The sequence below is a fragment of the Sus scrofa genome, chromosome X (genome assembly GCF_000003025.6).
Source record: "Sus scrofa isolate TJ Tabasco breed Duroc chromosome X, Sscrofa11.1, whole genome shotgun sequence".
In the NCBI taxonomy this organism is placed as follows: Eukaryota; Metazoa; Chordata; class Mammalia; order Artiodactyla; family Suidae; genus Sus; species Sus scrofa.
Genome location: NC_010461.5, coordinates 64427031 through 64436893, shown reverse-complemented (window position 1 = coordinate 64436893; position 9863 = coordinate 64427031).

Below are 9863 nucleotides of genomic sequence, written 5' to 3'. Positions count from 1 at the left end.
AGTATATAGAAGTCTGCCATTTCAATCTGTTCCCAATGGAACTTCTCTTGGTGGTAGCAAAATACAAGTGAGAATATTAGGACAATCAGACTTCCAGCCAGTACACAAAATGAGGTTTGGACCTCTATCACTCTCATAAATCTCCCACCAGGGAGAGCCTCCTAGACCAGAATATGTATGCTGTAAGGCAAGCCTCTCCCATCTCTGTTTGTCAACCATCAATGTGAGCAGTTGCCAGCCAGAGTGAGCATGATCTCACAGGCTGAAAGGATTGATGCTGTAACTGCCCACTGTCCACTCGCTCAGAGTAGGACAGAAATAGGAGAAGAGAGAGAGAGAGATTTCAGGAGAGGAAAAGGGACCAAGGGGAAAGAGAAAATGGTGAGGGAAAGAAAGAAGAAAAAGGGGGTGGGGAAGTTCCCATCATGGCACAGCAGAAATGAATCTGACTAGGAACCATGAGGTTTCAGATTCGATCCCCAGCCTCGCTCAGTGGGATAAGGATCTGGTGTTGCTGTAAGCTGTGGTGTAGTAGCAGATGCGGCTTGGATCCTGCATTGCTGTGGCTCTGGTGTAGGCTGGTGGCTACAGCTCTGATTCCACCCCTAGCCTGGGAACCTCCAGATGCTTTGGATGCAGCCCTAATTAAAACAAACAAACAAACAAACAAACAAAAAAAAAAAAAAACAACGCAGGTGCAGGAGTTCCCACTGTGGTGCATTGGGTTAAGCTTGGGTCACTTTGCAGATGTAGATCCCCAGCCTGATGAAGTGGGTTAATGATCCAGCATTGTGATAACTGTGGCTCAGATTCCCTTCCCCCCCTCCCCGACCCTGCAGCCCAGGAACTTCCTTCCACATGCCCCTGGTACAGTCATTAAAAAAAAAAAAATGCAAGTGCAAAGGAGTTCCCTGGTGGCTTGGATTTGATCCCTGGCCCAGGAACTTCTGTATGCTGTGGGTGGAGCCCAAAAAATAATAATAATAAAAAGAATACAGGTTCAAAACCCCTAATTCAACAGTGTATTAAAATAATAATATATCATCCACAAATAGAGTTTAATACAAGAATGGAAGGATTGTTTTATCAGGAAATCTATTAATATGTAACATCATATCTATGTTATTCACAGAGTATCATGTTCCAGAAAGGTTTTTTGTGTAGCTCAAAAGAATACAGGTGATAAGATAAATGTAGAGGAGTTCCCATCATGGCGCAGTGGTTAAAGAATTCAACTAGGAATCATGAAGTTATGGATTCAATCCCTGGCCTTGCTCAGTGGGTTAAGGATCTGGCGTTGCTGTGAGCTGTGGTGTAGGTCGCAGACAGGGCTCAGATCCCGTGTTGCTGTAGCATAGGCTGGCAGCTACAGCTCCGATTAGACCTCTAGCCTGGGAACCTCCACATGCTGTGGGAGTGGCCCTAGAAAAGGCAAAAAGTCAAAAAAAAAAAAAAAGAAAGAAAAATGTAGAATGTGTAGGAAAAAAACACGAAACAAGGAATATAAAAATGACACCAACACCATCATTTTAAAAATGACTAAAAATAAAAATCTAGGAGTTCCCATCATGGCGAAGCAGAAGTGACTCTGACTAGGAACCATGTGGTTGCGGATTCGATCCCTGGCCTCACTCAGTGGGTTATGGATCCAGGGTTGCCGTGAGATGTGGTGTAGGTCACAGACATGGCTCAGATCCTGCATTGCTGTGGCTGTGGTGTAGGCTGGCAGCTACAGCTCCCATTTGACCCCTAGCCTGGGAACCTCCATATACCTCAGGTGTGGCCCTAAAAATACAAAGGCAAAAAAATAAAATAAAATAAAATAAAAATCCATTCCTGGTTTAAAAAAAAAACAAAGAAAACAAAGAATAAGTATGGCTTTTTTAATCTGACAAAGAATATCAACCTTAAATCAATAGTCAATATTATACTGAACACTAGACATACAATAAAACAATGGATTTTTTAAAGTTATAACCATTATAATGGTTGCAAAATTTTTACTAAACACAGTTAGGAATGTTTTGATAATTGAGATAAGACATAAATTAAAAATAAGTACAAAGATTGTAAAGGACTTTAAATCACTAATAACATGAATGAACACTCTACCTAGAAAGCCTATCAGTTGGAAAAGTATTAGAATGCCATTAATAATAAATATTTTGTTAGTGCTTACCATGTGCCAAGTACTATCCTAAGTATTTTACACCTCATCTTATTTAGCCCTCACAACAATTCTTTAAGGTAGATACTACTATTATTTGGAATGCACACAGGAAGAAATTGAGAATTAGAGATTAAAAAACTTGCTTCTAGAATACATAATAAGTATCTGATCTTAAATACAGCTTGATTTAAGACAGCTTGACTATATAGAAAATGCTCTTAATTTCTACATTATACTTCCTCAGAATTAATAGTTTAGAAATAAATATTTAGGCACTGTACACTAGGCTGTCCTCAGATATGTCTCTAGAGACATATGTCTTCAAAAGTGTCTGCAAGGAACAGCTGCAGTCTGGTGAACCTGCATCTCCCAGTTTCCTATAGCTATCTCTCTCTGGACTTTTTTTTTTTTTTTTGCCATGCTGGCAGCTTGTGGAAGTCCCTGGGCCAGAAATTGAATCCAAGCCACAGCAGTGATGATGCTGAGACCTTAACTGCTAGGTCATCAGGGAACTCCTGGACCTTCTACTTTGATCGAAAAGATATGGTGCCAGAGAGTGTGGACCAATTCCTCTTTTAATTTATTTTTTATTGTTATTTCCCCCAACACACTTTTTTTTCCCACTGTACAGCATGGGGGCCCAGTTACATATACATGTATGCATAATTTGCCTCCCAGTGTTGTGTTGCGATGTATCTAGACATAGTTCTCAATGCTACACAGCAGGATCTCATTGTAAATCCATTCCAAGAGCAATAGTTTGCATCCCTTAACTCCAAGCTCCCAATCTATCCCATTCCCTCTCCCCCGCTCTTGGCAGCCACAAGTCTCTTCTCCAAGTCCATGATTTTCTTTTCTGTGGAAAGGTTCATTTATTCTGTATATTAGATTCCAGTTATAAGTGATATCATATGGTATTTGTCTTTCTCTTTCTAACTTATTTAACTCAGTATGAGAGTCTCTAGTTCCATCCATGTTGCTGCAAATGGCATTCTTTCATTCTTTTTTTATGGCTGAGTAGTATTCCATTGTGTATATATACCATACCTGCCTCATCCAGTCATCTGTCAATGGACATTTGGGTTGTTTCCAGCTCTTGGCTATTGTGAATAGAGCTGCAATGAACATGTGGGTGCATGTGTTTTTTGCTTTTGTATTTGTGGGGTTTTTTTTTTGCCATTTCTTGGGCTGCTCCCATGGCATATGGAGGTTCCCAGGCTAGGGGTTGAATCAGAGCTGTAGCTGCCTGGCCTACGCCAGAGCCATAGCAATGTGGGATCTGAGTCGCGCCTGCGACCTACACCACAGCTCACGGCAATGCCATATTCTTAACCCACTGAGTAAAGCCAGGGATTGAACCCACAACCTCATGGTTCCTAGTTGGATTCGTTAACCACTGAGCCATGATGGGAACTCCCACATGTCTTTATTATGTAGAGTTTTGTCCTTATATATGCCCAAGATTGGGATTGCTAGGTCATATGGTACTTCTATGTTTAAATTCTAAGGTACCTCCATGCTGTTCTCCATAGCGGCTGTACCAGCTTACATTCCCACCAACAGTGCAAAAGGGTTCCCTTATCTCCACAACGCCTGCAGCACTTGTTATTTGTGGACTTATTAATGATGGCTATTCTGAGTGGTGTGAGGTGGTATCTCATGGTAATTTTGATTTGAATTTCTCTAATCATCAGGGATGTTGAGCATTTTTTCATGTGCTTGTTGGCCATCTGTATCTCTTCCTTGGAGAAATGTCTATTTAGGTCTTTTGCCCATTTTTCCATTGGGTTGTTGGCTTTTTTGCTATTGAGTTGCATAAATCGCTTTTATATTTTAGAGATTAAGCCCTTGTCAGTTTCATCTTTTCAAACTATTTTCTTCCATCCTGTAAGTTGACTTTTTGTTTTCTTTTTGGTTTCCTTTGCTGTGCAAAAGCTTGTCAGTTTGATTAGGTCCCATTGGTTTATTCTTGCTTTTATTTCTGTTGCTTTGGGAGACTGACCTGAGAAAATATTCATAAGGTTAATGTCAGAGAATGTTTTGCCTGGAGTTCCCGTCGTGGCGCAGTGGTTAACGAATCCGACTAGGAACCATGAGGTTGCAGGTTCAGTCCCTGCCCTTGCTCAGTGGGTTAACGATCCGGTGTTGCCGTGAGCTGTGGTGTAGGTTGCAGACACGGCTTGGATCCTGCGTTGCTGTGGCTCTGGCGTAGGCTGGTGGCTACAGCTCCTATTGGACCCCTAGCCTGGGAACCTCCATATGCCGTGGGAGCGGCCCAAGAAATAGCAAAAAGACAAAAAAAAAAAAAGAATGTTTTGCCTATGTTCTCCTCTAGGAGTTTGATGGTGTCTTGTCTTATATTTAAGTCTTTCAGCCATTTTGAGTCTATTTTTGTGCATGGTGTGAGGGTGTGTTCTAGTTTCTTTGCTTTGCATGCAGCTGTCCAGGTTTCCCAGCAAGACTTGCTGAATAAACTTTTTCCCATTTTATGTTCTTGCCTCCTTTGTCAAAAATTAATTGACCATAGGTGTCTGGGTTCTCTATTCTGTTCCATAGGTCTGTATGTCTGTTTTGGCACCAGTACCATACTGTTTTGATGACTGTGGCTTTGTAATATTGCCTGAAGTCTGGAAGAGTTATGCCTCCTGCTTGGTTTTTGTTCCTTAGGATTGCTTTGGCAATTCTGGGTTTTTCATGGTTCCATATAATTTTTGGATTGTTTGTTCTAGTTCTGTGAAAAATGTCATGGGTAATTTGATAGGGATTGCATGGAATCTGTAGATCACTTTGGGTAGTATGGCCGTTTTTACAATATTAATTGTTCCAATCCAGGAGCGTGGACTATCTTTCCATTTCTTTACATATTCTTTAATTTCCTTGATTAATGTTTTATTGTTCTCGGCATGTAAGTCCTTTACCTCCTTGGTCAGGTATATTCCCAGGTATTTGATTTTTTGACGTACAATTTTAAAGGGTATTTTATTTTTATATTCCTTTTCCAATATTTCATTGTTAGTATACAGAAATGCAACTGATTTCTGAATGTTAATCTTATATCCTGCTACTTTGCTGAATTTGTTGATCAGTTCAAGTAGTTTCTGGGTTGAGTCCTTAGGGTTTTCTATGTATAGTATCATGTCATCTGCATACAGTGACAGTTTTATCGATAGATGCAGAAAAAGCATTTGACAAAGCCCAACATCCACTTATGATAAAAACTCTCACCAAAGTGGGTATAGAGGGCACATTCCTTACAATAATCAAAGCCATTTATGACAAACCCACAGCAAATATAATACTCAATGGAGAAAAATTAAAAGCCTTCCCACTAAAATATGGAATAAAACAGGGATGCCCACTCTCACCACTGATGTTCAACATAGTATTGGAAGTCCTAGCCACAGCAATCAGAAAAAAAAAGAAATAAAAGGCATCCAAATAGGAAGAGACGAGATTAAACTTTCACTGTATGTAGACTACATGATACTATACATAGTGTGGACAAATTCTTGGTGAAGAAGCACAAGGGCTCCAAATGTCCCTTGAAGATATAAACCCAGTGTAGCAGCCAAGTATGTGCAGAAACCATCCTAAGACATGTGGGGTTGCATGCTGGATACCAAGGAATCTACCATGGCCCTGGAGAAGAACCTTAACCAGGTCCTGCTAGATTTGCATACCTTGGGTTCTTGAGCCACACATATCCCCATCTCCATGACTTTCTGCAAAATCACTTCCTGGTAGGAGCTGAAACTTACTAAGAAGTTGGGCCACCACATGATCAAGCTCCACAATCTGACCAGCCTCAAGTCTGTCTGGTGGAGAATCTCTTGGAAAAAGCTCACTCTCAAGTTTGGTAACTAGGAGCCTCCCAAGCCCAGTGTCCCCACCATCACCTAATTCCCTTAAAGTGGGGCTTCTGCCAGAGCCTCTTCCTCCAGCAGAAGACATCTTACTACCCACCATAGAACTCTCTCAGTCCATGGACCAAGTGGAAAAAATAAAGCTTGTTTTGGCTATCATAAATGAATAAATTATAGATAGATAGATAGATAGGATGGATGAAATATTTTTAAAATAGTTTTTCTAGCTCCCAGCAATAACCAATTAAAACAATAGAAAGCATATTTGGGAAAGACCACTTCCACAATAAGAAAATTAAATATTTAATCAAGGGAGTCCTGATATTAAATAGCTTTGTGGTCTTGGACAAGCCACTTAATCTCTCGGAGTCTTCGTTTCTTTATCTCTAAAATGGGGATGATAAATCCCTACTATGCAGGGTTCTTGTGAAAATTACTAATAATACATATGAACATATGGTCCAGTGTTTAGCACATAAGAGGTACAAAACAAAATGTATTTATCTGGATTCCAAAGGAACTAAGATTATAAACTGAATAATAATTTTAACAGGGACCATATAGAATCTTTATAAAGAAAACTTTACTGGAGTTCCCATTGTGGTGCAGCGGAAACGAATCTTAGTAGGTTAAGGATCCAGCATTGCCATGAGCTGTGGTATAAGTCGCAGACAAGGCTCTGATCTGGCATTGCTGTGTCTGTGGCATAGGCCAACAGCTGTAGCTCCAATTAGACCCCTAGCCTGGGAACCTCCATATGCCACAGGTGTGGCCCTAAAAAAGCAAAAAGAAAAAAAAAAAGAAAAATTTACTAAGAGGTATGAATGTGTAAATAAGTGAGTCAAGAAAAATGACATACATGGCACAATTGCAATCAATAACCCAATGTAAAATTTGGGAATAAAAAGGGAAAATGTAACAAAATTTTCCTGAAGTTCCTCTGAAAAATTAAATAGCTTAAAAATAGAAAAAAGGAGTTCCCTTGTGGCACAGAATGGTAAGGATCTGGCGTTGTCATTGCAGAGGCTTGGGTGGATCCCTGGCCCAGGAACGTCCATATCCCACAGGCACAGCCAAGAAAAAAAAATGGAAAACAGAAAAGAGGTGTGCAGGCTAGTCTTGTCAGATGTTACAATTTAATATAAGCTAAAAAATTAAATCAACTTGATATTAGCACAAGAATGAAAAGACAGATTAATGGAATAGAGCAGATACCAAAGAAAAAAATACTCTCATACCATACAAAATAAATTCCAATTAGGAAAAAAAAGTAGTGATATGTAAAAAAAAAATCAAATTATGGGAGTTTGCATTGTGGCTCACTGGGTTAAGAACCTGACTAGTATCCATGAGGATGTGGGTTAAATTCCTGTCCTTGCTCAGTGGGTTGGGGATCTGGCGTTACCCGATCTTTGGTATATGTAGATCACAGATATGGTTCAAATCCTGAATTGGCCAGCAGCTGCAGCTCCAATTTGACCACTAGCCCAGGAACTTCCATATGCCTTGGGTTCAGCCGTAAAAAGAAAAAAAAATAAAATTATGAAAAAGAAACTAATGGAAGGAAATGTTGATTATGCAATAAATCTCAGGATAAAAGATTACTTTCTAATTTTAAGAACAATGGGAAATAAAGCATTAAAAATTAAGTTTGACTTTTAAATCATCCACCATTAAAAACAACAAATTGAAGTTCCCACTGTGGCACAGTGGATTAAGAATCCAACTGCAGGAGTTCCCACTGAGGTGCAATAGGATCTGCTGCGTCTCTGGAGCCCTGGGGTTCAGGTTTGATCCCTGGCCCTGCACAGTGGGTTAAAGGATCTGGCATTGCAGCAGCTGGGACATAAATCTCAGCTGTGGCTCTAATTCAATCCCTGGTCCAGGATTTCCATGTGCCACAGGTGTGGCCATAAAATTTTAATACATACATACATACATACAAGAAAAAACTTGCTACAAATATGACTGGATAATGGTCATATTCTTAACATATGAGTGGTTCATACAAATTGATAAAATTCCAAAGATCCAGTAAATAAATGGGTGAAGGATATAGATGATTAACAAATTCAAAGATGATGGAGTTGCCGTCATGGCTCAGTGGTTAATGAATCCCACTAGGAACCATGAGGTTGCTGGTTCAATCCCTGGCCTTGCTCAGTGGGTTAAGGATCCGGCATTGCCGTGAGCTGTGGTGTAGGTCACAGATGTGGCTCAGATCCCGCATTGCTGTGGCTCTGGCATAAGCTGGTGGCTACAGCTCCGATTAGACCGCTAGCCTGGGAACCTCCATATGCCGAGGGAGCGGCCCAAGAAATGTCATAAAAGACAAAAACAAAACAAAAAACAAAAACAAATTCAAAGATGAAACATCAATGGCTAATAAACAAGTAATAAATGTTTAATTTCACTAAACCAAGGAACTTCAACTAAAAATAAACGGTAACAATATCAACTAACAAATTAGCAAATTAGGTTGGTGATTAGGAACATTCATACACTGACATTCATGCACTGCTGGAAGGAATATTACAATTAGTAGGAGTATAAGTTAATACATTTCTGAAAAGTAAATTGGCATTTTGAAGAGCCTTTAAAAATGTTTATACTTTTCAGCCGGTAATTCCGGTTTTGTGAATCTATTTTAAGGATATAATCCAAAATGTAGATAAAGATTAATGCTTAAAGATGTAATGTTGCTTTAGTTTTGATAATGAGGATGGAGAAATCAAATATAGGATATTAAGGGAAAGGTTAAATTATTTATAATTCATCCAAACAATGTAGTTCTATACAGCTATTAAGATGATTAACAAATAATTTTTAATACATGAATAAACATTTATGCTATAATGTTAAGTGAAAAAAGCAGAAATTGGGCACCATTGGAAACAAAATTGGCAAAATGTCAGGTTGGAAAGAAACATGACAAAATATTAAAAGTAGCTGATTCAGGGAGTTCCTGTCATGGCACAGAGGAAACGAATCCAACTAGGAACCATGAGGCTGCGGGTTCGATTCCTGGCCTCAGTCTGTGGGTTAAGGATCCAGCCTTGAGCTGTGTGTGGTGTAGGTCGCAGATGTGGCTCAGATCTAGTGTTGCTGTGGCTGTGGCATAGGCAGGCAGCTACAGCTCCAATTCCACCCCTAGCCTGGGAACCTTCATGTTCCGTTTAGTGCAGCCCTAAAAAAAGGACAAAAAAACTGTGGCCAATTCTGAATAGTGAGATTTTTCTGTTTTCCAAAAAGCTCTGAAATTTTTATTCATATAAAAAAGGCAGGAGTTCCTGTCGTGGCGCAGTGGTTAAAGAACCCGACTAGGAACCATGAGGTTGTGGGTTTGATCCCTGGTCTTGCTTAGTGGGTTAAAGATCCGGCATTGCCGTGAGCTATGGTGTAGGTTGCAGACGCAGCTCAGATCCCACATTGCTATGGCTCTGGCGTAGGCCGGTGGCTACAGCTCCGATTGGACCCCTTCCCCATATGCCACGGGAAGTGGCCCTAGAAAAGACAAAAAGACAAAAAGACAAAAAAAAAAAAAAAGGGCAAACACACTTACTATTACAAATATTTTGAATAGGAGTTCCCATTGTAGCTCAGCAGAAACGAATCCGACTAAGAACCATGAGGTTTCGGGTTCAATCCTTGGCCTTGCTCAGTGGGTTAAGGATCTGGCATTGCCGTGAGCTGTGGTGTAGGTCATAGACATGGCTCAGATCCTGCATTGTGGTGGCTGTGGTGTAGGCCAGCAGCTGTAGCTCCAATTCTACCCCTAGCCTGGGAACCTCCATATTCTGCGGGTGCGGCCCTAAAAAGAAAAAAAAAAA